The following is a 12,046-nucleotide window of genomic DNA, read 5'->3' on the forward strand; positions in this document are numbered from 1 at the left end:
TATTTATTTGACAATACTAGACAGCAAAATTGTCTGACTAAGAAATGTTAAAAGCCACTAAGCAAATACAAGTTGTTACCAGAATCAAGATGTTAAAACCATAGCTCAAGTTGATAAATGGAATGCTACGAGTCATTAAGCAGAAAGTTTGTTTTCCGCCAATGTGCAGGTCAATTTTCGAGTGTCATGTTAGTATAACAGAAGGAGGCGTGCATCCTATGCACGCATAATAATTAGCCATGTGCAAATAAAAAATAAACTTTGAAGGAGCTTGACACCCCCCCCCCAAACACAGGAGACTCTATGAAATAATAATAACGAAAAGTTTATTACTATTTACAACATGTTTCTATCTTTATGATAGAAGAAAAACTGTAAAGCATCAGCACAGACAGTTTGGAGAGCCTTCAGCGCGACTTCAAAAAATAAAATGAGCCAGTGGCTGTAATCATGGCATGCCACCTTGAATTTTTTGCCTTTAAAAGGCTTACATCTTTTTTCTGACTTTGACTATGATTTCAGCATTTCTGCTTTGTTTTGATGAAATCTATGATTGTGCCTCTCTGACCGAGTATTTTCTTCTTTGACTTCATGGAGGCACAGTGGTGCAGTGGTTGGCAATACTGCTGCACAGCTCAGATCACCTTTTTGGACACAATAATGTGGCCAATATAGTAGGCAAACATTTCCCTAGCCCTCAGGGACACTTTAAAGACGACTGCACCATTATAATCCAGTCAAATCTAGTCCAGTTAGTCCCTCCCCATTGACTTTAAGCAGTCTGCCAAGTATGGGGAATGTTGCTAACAATTCTGTGATTTCAAGGAACTCATGGTGAAGTGAACTTGGCAATGCTCGCTCAACACTTGTAGGGTCAGGGCTTTACAAGTCCCTCATAAAAGGAAGTTAATTTTCTTTTAAAGCAGTGAGGCTTATGTCATTAGGTTAGGCTAGTAGTGGCTAGGAAGAAGCAGATTATTACACCAGGGATATACAAGATGAAATGTTGATATTGGGAACACAATAATGTAACAGTCTTCTTCTACCTGTTCTTAATACAGTTCATTTTTTCCCACTTCTATGTGGAGTCTATGTGCTTGATCAACATTCTCCATGCAAATATAACTTGGCAAAGTGCTAGGAGATCAGGATTTATGTTCGGGTCTCTGTTTGGAGTTTGATTGTTCCCTGCATGTCTAAGTGGGTTTGTTCTGGGTACTTCGGTTTCCACCCACAGTCTAAAAACATGCAGGTTAGGTGGACTGAAACTAGTGTTGTTGGTGCCTTTTCCAGGAATTGTTTTCCTTGTACCCTATACTTTCTAAGACAGGATTCAGATTTTTTATAAATATCTCCACTTGCTTGCAACAATGTATTTTTTTTTTAGGAAAAAAAAAAACATGTTGTGAAACTCATTTTCTCCTGTTTACAAGATGAACAATTAAAACTGCATAAATAAAACAGTTTAAATTCTTTTAAAAAATTAATTTATCATATAGTTTATTTTTTTTTATTCTTACCCGGCATTCCCATTGCTTTGAAATGACAAGGGAGCTCAGTTTTCCTTATATATAATACATACATAGTTGAAACTGGATGATTGGAACTGATCAAAATGTATTTAAAAAGGTTCCGGAAAGTCTTTTACAGCAACTTTCTTTTTTACTATGCACCCACCCCCTTATTTCATACTATGGAGAAATTTACATTAGCAAGTAAGTAATTTTTCTTGTATACTCTGCAAAATGAATATTGAATGAATAGAACTGACCACAATCTATTCAAAAACGTAACTATAATTCCTCTATCGTGTAACTTTTCAGGTTATCATTAATGACTTTTCACTTAAAAAGTATGAAAGAAATCATTAGAAACTAAGTGATTTTAATAGTTTTATTGGTGCTGCTAATCATGTTACAGTTGGAAATTAAATTAATTTTCTGACAAATGCAAGTTTATAACAGTATTTTCCTTCTAGTAATTAAATACTTTCAGACATGGTACACAAGTCTGTATTATTTTTCAGCTTTGACATGCTGAGTGTTTTTCAAACACTTTCTGTACAGTGCAAATAGCTGAAGTGTAATGTTCATTGATCATTCTGCAAACTGATATTTTGATATTGGGTGGTTAATATTTTAAAAGAAAATTAAGAATTATGCCTATGTAATACAAAAGTCAAAACAATTTATAAGAAAACTCCTGTACAGAAAATATTTTTTTTTACCAAAAGGATATTTTAGAAAAGAAGTATTATAACAATCAAAGTTTCAGTGAAACAAAATTAAGACATTTAAAAGTCTGTTCAATCAGGACTACAATCTATCCCACATATTCCAGAAGCAATTACAATTTATAATCATAAACTACACTAACACCTCTACCCTCACCCAAAACAGAAAAGAGGTCCATTGTATTATACAACCTCTTATTAGTTAAAACAACAGGAGTTTAGTGGGGACTGCCAGAAGCTCAGCAGACTTGTTTTAGAGTAACATTAATGAATTCTTGCCAAACTCAAAAGAAGCTCTACAAAGTTCCTTACCAAGAAAAAATAAGCTTTTCTAGTTATAGATAATGTAACATTTACTCACCGAGTTATGGAGTCCATAATGATTTTTCTAATTGAGCAGAATTAATTGATGATAACAATGAAGTGTAGAAAATAACTGGTCTATATATAACCAGAAGAAATAACTCTAAACACTGCTGAATGAGGATTGCACTGATTATATAAATTCCATGCTATACGATAGATAAAAAAAGAAAGGATTTCAATTTTGTATAGTTCCAAAACATACCCTGTAAGCCTGAGTGAATCTGGAGCTATCTGGCACTGTTCACAATTAGGGTCCAATCCCAAATATATTTTATTTAGATCATTTCAATTTAGGGGTATGTGCATGATTTTCAGATCAATTACAGCATGTTTTGTATAAATACATAAAGAATAATTGTTGTGAATTACAAAGTGCATCTCTTTCCCTGAGATATTAATAGAGAGATCTTGTTCCCAAAGGTATCCTAGTAGTGAGCACTGTGACAATAATTAATAAAATCTGGAAATGGTGCCAATATGTTTCACTAGTAAAGCTACCTTTGAATATGAGTGTTAAACAAATTCATTTTTACAAAATTCCTAACTTGTAAACAGAAAAATAGACATGCTGAAGGATTTCCATATTTACAATAGAGAAGATTAAAGGTCAGTTCATGTCAGGTAAAGGGGCATGCACTGGTACAGCGTGTTGCCACACCCACCACACAACCAAACAGCTCGGGATCCTGGTTAGCAACCCCACAGGCTCGCAGTCCAGTCCCACCCCTCAGAAATGACAATCCATCTGCCACAACCAGGTGTTACGAGGGCATTTAAAGGGTGTGAAAAATTATCAATATAAAGATCTCCGAAAGTTAAGATACCTAGTGTATTTCAAAACTTAAATAATGTTAAACTGAGGGAATGCAAAGTTATTCTCTAATGGAGCAGCAGACAGTAGTACCTTTTCCCTAAAGTGTTTTCTACATTGGTTCCAAATTTTGAGTGACCGAAGCACAATCTGATTACTAGTAAACTATCCATAATTATTAAATACTACAGAACATACAATATTTTCTTTCTAGATGCAACTGTGCAAGTGCATATTCAGCACTATCTTCTTCTTTCAGTTATCTCAAACTATGAATATTTGCTACCCAATAGTTTAGGTGAACGTCAGATAGCCCCAAGACCTTTCGCTTTCAATCTCTGTAATACAGATTTTTTAAAATGTGATCTTTTTATCTTCCATATACTGTTAACAAACTCATAATGGAGTCAAGCTTTTTAAAAAAGTATTTACTAATAATTATAGGTATAACCTATGCACATATACTTTTCAAACTGAACTACTTAATGATTAATCCAGGGCTACCTTATTATCATTATCATCATCAGTGTCTGAAGTGGAACAAATAACCATATTTGCCCAGTTTGATGGGCTTCTTCAATGATCATGGGGATGGGGGGGATGGTCCTCCTTCAAAGTTGGAAGACACAATCCTATATTAAAACAGTTTCAGAGGCGAGGAATAGGAGGAGATTAAGTCTAGGGAATGGAGTTGTGTGTTATGAGAAGTGACGGTACACATACATTTGCCGCCAGTGATGTTAAGGCATGAAAGGAAAAATAGTGTGTACTGGCCCACATTCTTGCCAGGTTCCACGTTCTATCTGAAATACTCTTCTGAATTTATATTGTTTACTGACACAGAGGCTTCTGGGCTTGAATAAAGTAATTTGATCCAGGCAATTATATCTGGGCCAAGTCCACATTTATGCAAGACATCCTACTCCACTTAAAGCTTCTTCTGTGTGTAGATCCACCAAAACTTCTGAGAGTGCAGTTAACTGAGTCTTGTGATATTATCATGGGGAGCACCTTCCTAATTCTTTTCGCTAGAACTTTGGCCAATACCTTGACATTATTATTCAGTATTGAGACTCAACACACCAAGTGGTCTTTATGTTATTTTGGAAAGACAATGCCTTGCATAGGTTGTGGGGCAGAATACCATTGTTTTTTTGCTTTTTTGCAAACATAGCTAGCATTAATATACTGATTGTAGATGACATCCTTTTGCAAAATTCTGCTGGATAACCATCTGGTCCTGTAGCTTTCTCACTTTGTATGGAATTTACAGCATCCTAGATTTCATTAATCCTCTGTGGTTCATCCAATTACATTTCAAGCAGGGTGGTAAATTGTGGCAATCCTAATTTATCAAAAAAGGAATTAACATGAGCATCTTCTTCCATTACACTCTGACATATATAGAGGCTTACAATACTCCTGAAAATATTAGTTATTGACTTATGCTCACTGTAGTTTGTCCCCCTTACATTTTTAACATTGTTATTCTGTTCCATGTTTCCTTTTTATGTAATGTATTTAAGTTTTCTCTGTTAGCTCTGTTTTTACTATAGTAGGTGATATATATATATATATATATATATATATATATATATATATATATATATATATATATATATAATGAGGTGAACATGCATATTCTTTGTAAACTTGGGAAATAATCAAGAATTAATTCTGTTGTCTGTCTAATTTTCAGTTTATTTTATGAGACATGAATAAAATAATCTGTCTCTTTAGATATGCTTTCAATGCCTCCCAAAGTGTTCCTGCAGTAACATCTGGATTTGTGTTAGTCTCTATAAAAAAAACTTTGAAAATTAATATATTGAAGTCGTTATACCACAGAATTAAAAGGTTCCTTCACCAACAATATGTTGTATCAGTAAAGCATAGTGGTTTAAATTCCAAAATAAAGGGAGTAATATCAGAGATATTGCTTGTATCATATTTACAAAATTTAAGGAACAGTAAAAGTTATGGCCAAAAACAAAATGATCAATTTTGTGAATAATTTATGAATAACAGGGCGGCACGGTGGCACAGTGGGTAGCGCTGCTGCCTCGCAGTTGGGAGACCTGGGGACCTGGGTTCACTTCCCGGGTCCTCCCTGCGTGGAGTTTGCATGTTCTCCCCGTGTCTGCGTGGGTTTCCTCCGGGCACTCCGGTTTCCTCCCACAGTCCAAAGACTTGCAGGTTAGGTGGATTGGCGATTCTAAATTGGCCCTAGTGTGTGCTTGGTGTGTGGGTGTGTTTGTGTGTGTCCTGCGGTGGGTTGGCACCCTGCCCAGGATTGGTTCCTGCCTTGTGCCCTGTGTTGGCTGGGATTGGCTCCAGCAGATCCCCGTGACCCTGTGTTCAGATTCAGCGGGTTGGAAAATGGATGGATGGATGGATTTTCATTTTATGATTCTTTTTTGATTTTTGGATTTCTTGGCTTTTGATCTCTGTCTTAGACAAGAGGTTTTAATGCTTTTACTCTACTCCATTTCAAGGCATTTTGAGTGGCTGATGTTTCAAAACTTTTTAGCACCATTTTTGGCCATAACAGGTGAGAGACTTGCCATCTGAGTTTGGAACTAAGCTGCAAGTCGTTAGACCAATGCAGTTGGTTCAGGGGATAGGTTTGGTATTTTGCCATTTTAGAGGTCTACATCATCTTTTGTGATTCTTCAAGTGGCAAAAATCATAACATGATGTGTACTGCAGAAATTAAGGAATATTTCCTCGAGAGAAGTAGAGAAAGATCAATGGGTCTGAGAGGTTATGACCCTTGATGAAATATTAGGTTATTGGAGCTGTTTTGGATAATACAGTAGCAGCAACTTTTGACTTATCTAAAACTAGGTCTGATTAAAATTCCCTGCCATTATGTTGAGCTTGATTTAGGAATTATTGCAAGATCTATGAATTCTTTCTTGAGTTTGGTGCATATATGTTAATAAGACCTATTTTAGTTTTATTTAACTTCCCCATCACCATAATAAAGTGCCCATCTGCAATTGTCTAAGTTGATATTACAAAGGATTACCCTGTGGATTAAAATTCCCACTCCTCGTGTCTTCTTGTTAAAGTTGTAATTAATTACTTGACCAATCCAGTCTTTTTTATCCAAAACTGCTCACTGATTGTTAGATATGTGTCTTGCAGAAATACTGAACCTGGTTCCTTTGACTAAGAACTTTGACGTTTAAACTGTTAATGAATACTTATTATTTCGTGGTATTTGTATCCTCGAGTTCATCTTCCTATTTTTGAGCAAAATATAATATATTTCTAGATAATTTAACTTCCAGTGTAATAATTTTACATTTGGGAATATCTAGCACCACCATTGATTGTAATGTTCTGATAACTGCAATGACACTTGCAATAAAGGCATATAAGGTACTGTATACAGTTTGCTCTCTCTCTCTCTCTCTCACACCTTCTCCCATGCCCCACCCACTTCAAAAATAAGGTTATAATATGATTAATTGCATACTTAATAAAATGGTACTGGAAAGTGTCAATATGCTGCAGATTGAATAGCACAAGTAAGGGAAAATGTCACCCTTCTCTTTATATGTGACAATAACAACCCTATAAACCTATACAACAGAGCTTGAACCTCTTAAACAAACTGTTGTTAACAATATCTAGTTATTATGCTCTGTTGTGTTTGTTATTCTATGTAGAGTAGATAGTCTTGCTTTTGGGACTGGGATCATTTTCTGTAGAAGGTGCACTGTTGTAATTGTTTGTAGCTCTTTAACATAAGATCATCACTAAGCCTGAATTTTGAGTTTGCAAGTTCATCACATTTTTTTTTTTTGGAGGATGCTCATATAGAGGAGACATATTGTGTATTGCTCCTTTTTACACTTGTAAAAATGTTCCTATTCCTATGCAATACTGAAAATGCTATTAATATTTACTATCGAATGACCGTATAATGGCTGAAAAGTTAGTGGAGACGTGGGAGTGTTTTCTTTTTGGTCTAATTTATAAAGATTCCCTGAATTTTCCTTTGAAAATGAAAGACTTTAAGTAGAAAAAATATTTTCTTTGTGACCTTTTGGACAGTCCATTCAACTTGCAGTTACATTAGAACATTAGAAAGTTAGAACAATCTAGACAAGAACAGGCCATTTGGCCTAAGAATGCTTGCCAGTCCTATCCAATTTATTATTCTAAAAAAACATCAAGTTGAGTTTTGAAAGTCCCTAAAGTCTTACTGTCTACCATGCTACTTTGTAGATTATTCCAAGTGTCTATGGTTCTCTGTGTAAAGCAAAACTTCCTAATGTTTGTGCGAAATTTACCCTTAACAATTTTCGAACTGTGTCTTTGTATTCTTGATGAACTCGTTTAAAAATAACAGTCTCGATCCACTGTACTAAGTCCCTTAATAATTTTCAATACTTCAATTATGTCACCTCTTAATCTTCTATTGCTTAAACTGAAAAGGCTCAGCTCTTTTAGTCTTTCTTCATAATTCATTCCCTATAGCCCTGGAATCAGCCTAGTTGCTCGTCTCTGGACCATTTCCAGTGCTACTATGTCCCTTTTGTAGCCTGGAGATTAAAACTGCACACTGTACTCCAGATGAGGCCTCACCAGTGCGTTATAAAGCTTGAGCATAACTTCCTTGGACATGTACTCCACACATCATGCTATATAAGCTAACATTCTATTTGCCTTCTTAATGGCTTCTGCCCCTTACTTTGCCCAATGAGGCTTAAATTTAGTTCATGTATTTCAGTCTGTTCTTGAAACATAATTCCATATAGTATATATAGTGTCTTAACTAATTCCCACCATTCACTATAAGCAGGTAATGTGCTCTTTTTTATGAAAATAATCTAAACTATTATGAATAATAACAAAAAATAAATCATGAAACTCTGAACTACAGTCATAATAAAAATACTTAAATTTCATCAGAAATATTCAAAACTAATCAGGTATTCCTAGAGTAGTCTATCTGTTGCCAAACAGCCCACATTATATCTCAGTTTTAAAAGTTTTCCAAAGCCTGTAAACAAGAGACACTGTTCATCACTGATAAAATTATTATATGACAAAATGTTAAGTAGCTTACTTTAATTCAAATTCATACATTCTGTAATATGACTGTATTTGTAAAATGCCTAACACTGAAATGAGGAATGGTACATACATTTTTTAGTTATGCTATAGTATTATGTTGCACATAATTTTGATATCGATAATGTATGGACATGACAAAATATAAATAGTTACTCTACATTGGCAATGCAAACAGGAATAAGTAAAAAAAATACCTAATACAAAAAAGCCATTCTTATCATATGTAAGAGTTCACTGTTCATAAATGATCTGGTTCACTTCTTTATTGAGAACTAGACAAAGAGCCCGTTTCGACAACGTAAGATGAAACGGGCACGAGTGGAATAGTAATAAGTATAAGCATCACAAACCTGATATAGGTGTATTGAATGAATGTGTAATTAGGCCTGGAGCTGTAGTCGAAATCGCCTTTCAGGCCTCTAGAGCTTTAATCGAAGTCGCCTTTCTCTTTGAATTTTTGCGGCCGTAAATCCGGCGCCTGCTGCGATGTTGGTCGAAGTCGCCTTTCTCTTTGAATTTTTGCGGCCATAAATCCGCCGCCTGCCGCGATGTTGGTCGAAGTCGCCTTTCTTTTTGAATTTTCGCGCCCGTAAATCCGCCGCCTGCCGAGATGTTGGTCTCGTAAGGTTTTTCGGGCAGCTGTGCAGAAGGCGACTGCGCATTCGGCTTCGGACGTGCGCAGAAGGCGACTGCGCATTAGGCTTCGGACGGACGTGAGTGAGTGAGTGAGGAGACTGGCAAATTATATATAAGATGATACAAGCAAACAGCCCTATTGATTTGTTTGCTTTCCTCTGTCTTTCTGACAGACTCTGCTCCTGACGCGCACTCCTTTGAAGAGGAAAATATGTTTGCATTCTTTTAATTGTGAGACGGAACTGTCATCTCTGTCTTGTCATGGAGCACAGTTTAAACTTTTGAAAAAGAGACAAATGTTTGTTTGCAGTGTTTGAATAACGTTCCTGTCTCTCTACAACCTCCTGTGTTTCTGCGCAAATCTGTGACCCAAGCATGACAATATAAAAATAACCATATAAACATATGGTTTCTACTTCGCGGATTTTCTTATTTCGCGGGTGGCTCTGGAACGCAACCCCCGCGATGGAGGAGGGATTACTGTATATAATCCACCAAGTCACCCGACCATGGTAGTAGCGACGGGGGGTGTGTACAAAGGGCAGGGACTTAATCAGTGCGAGCGTATGACCCGTACTTATTGGGAATTCCTCGTTCGTGGGGAACAATTGCAAGCCCCGGTCTCCATCGTGAATGGGGTTCAACGGCTTAGCCACACCTCTCGGCGCCGGGTAGACACACGTTGAGCCATTCAGTGTAGTGCGCGTGCAGCACCGGACATCTAAGAGCATCACAGACCTGTTATTGCTCAGTCTCACGTGGCTGACAGCCACTTGTCCCTCTAAGAAGTTGGACGCTGACCGCTCTTTTGTCGCGTAACTATTTAGCAGGAGGGAGTCTTGTTCGTTATCGGAATTAACCAGACAAATCGCTCCATCAACTAAGAACGGCCATGCACCACCACACACAGAATCGAGAAAGAACTATCAATCAGTCAATCCTCTCCTTGTCCGGGCCGGGTGAGGTTTCCCGTGTTGAGTCAAATTAAGCGAAAGGCTCCATCCACACCTGGTGGTGCCCTTCTGTCAATTCCTTTAAGTTTCAGCTTTGCAACCATACTCCCCCCGGAACCCAAAGATTTTGGTTACCCGGTTGGCTGCCCGGCGGGTCATGGGAATAACATGGCAGGATCGCCAGTCGGCATCATTTATGGTCAGAACTACAACGGTATGTGATCGTCTTCAAACCTCCGACTTTCGTTCTTGATTAATGAAAACATTCTTGGCAAATGCTTTCGCTCTCGCTCGAATTGTTGGTGGGCGGGGCGATTGTGAGTTGGCAGGCGTGGCTCTGTCGTGCTTGTGCCATGGTAGGCTGCTTAGTGAATTTTTGGCGGGCGTGGCTCTGTCATGCATGTGCCATGGTCGGCTGCTTAGTGAATTGTTGGTGGGTGGGTCTCTGTGAGTTGGTGGGCGTGGCTATGTCGTGCATATCCCATGGTTGTCTTGCGTGCCCTGTCGGCTGCTTAGTGAATTATATATATATAGATACTTTAAATAATTTAAGGATGGTAGACAAAGTCAATACATAATACAGTGTAGTGAAAGTGTAATCTTGTTGAGTAGCAGAAACCACTGAAAATTAGAAGTGATTTGGATTTGAATGCTGAGGCATAGTTGAAATTTACCAATACAGTAATCCCTCACCTATCGCGGGGGTTACGTTCCAGAGCCCCCCGCGATAGGTGAAAATCCGCGAAGTAGCGACCTATATTTATTTTATTATTTATACATATTTTAAGGCTTTATAAACCCTTCCCACACTCTTATAAACCTTTCTCACTCTCTTGTTAACCTTTCCCACGCTCTTATAAACACTTCCTATGCTCTTAAACACTTTCTACATTCTTAAACACCTCAGACCAACACTGCACACTGCACGCAGCGATCAGACGTCAATGTGTCTGCACTCGCTTTGTGAAGGGGGGCAGCTGAACTCACGCTGAGCAGAAATGGACTTTGTGCTGCGTCTGCCAAAATGCCTGCTTGTCACTCTGCGCGAGGAGTGTGTGTGTGGGTGTCTGTGGGTGTGTGAGAGCTGAACGCACGTTCGCTCAAACCCCCCTCCCCGGAAGCACAGTACGCTCCTGCCACTTCGCATTGTCAAGGGGGTGGGGAGCTGAATGAACGCTAAGGAGAAGTGGACTTTGTGCTGGCTTTGTGCTGCTTGTCGCTCTGCGTGTCAATAATTTAAAAGCCTGTATATCACCAATTTTCCTGTCTCACTGTCTTGTCTTGCGTGAAGTTAAAATGTTTTATAATAGTGAGATGTTACTCATATCCTTAGCCCGACATCCACATATCATATGTGTTAACAAAGTGTGTTTTATAAGTTTACATGTGTTTAAAGCATGTGGGATGAGTATTTTAAGGCTTAAAGTATAAAAATGTTTATTTTTATGGTCTTTCTATATCGCGGATTTTCTCCTGTTGCTGATGGGTCTGGAACATAACTTCTGCGATAGGCGGGCAATCACTTGTATTTAAAAACCCGCGAAGTGGTGAATCCGCGAAACGTGAACCGCGAAGTAGCGAGGGATTACTGTACATATTGCCTACTAAAATTCAGCTCAACCGAAAGAACATTATCAAAGCCCTTGATTCAATAGGAATCTAGAAAGGAGTACAGATGCAAGGAAATCTTTTTGTTTTCAATTTTTATAAGAACTGACAAATCAAAACTGAGGAATGGTTGTTCATTTTTGCCAAATAAAGTAATAGAAACAAACTAAGTAAATAAAATGACAATTAGCTTACTAATAGGGAAACAAAGATGCATGTTAGTGAAGGAAAAAAGATCATAAGAGCTACAACTGGAGAAATACACTGTTTGCATGTATAATAGGGACAACAATCTCCCAGTTCAACAAATAGATAAACAGAATATTCATCCCTACATTCTATTTACCG

At 37.6% G+C, this 12,046-nt stretch overlaps 1 protein-coding gene across 4 annotated transcripts in view; it reads right to left on the reverse strand.

The window, feature by feature from the left end:
- nr3c1 (nuclear receptor subfamily 3, group C, member 1 (glucocorticoid receptor)) overlaps positions 1-12,046 on the reverse strand; it is a 163,695-nt gene that overhangs the window by 28,015 nt on the left and 123,634 nt on the right. The gene's annotated exons all lie outside the window — the stretch shown is intronic.

The sequence above is a fragment of the Erpetoichthys calabaricus genome, chromosome 11 (assembly GCF_900747795.2).
Source record: "Erpetoichthys calabaricus chromosome 11, fErpCal1.3, whole genome shotgun sequence".
Lineage (NCBI taxonomy): Eukaryota > Metazoa > Chordata > Cladistia > Polypteriformes > Polypteridae > Erpetoichthys > Erpetoichthys calabaricus.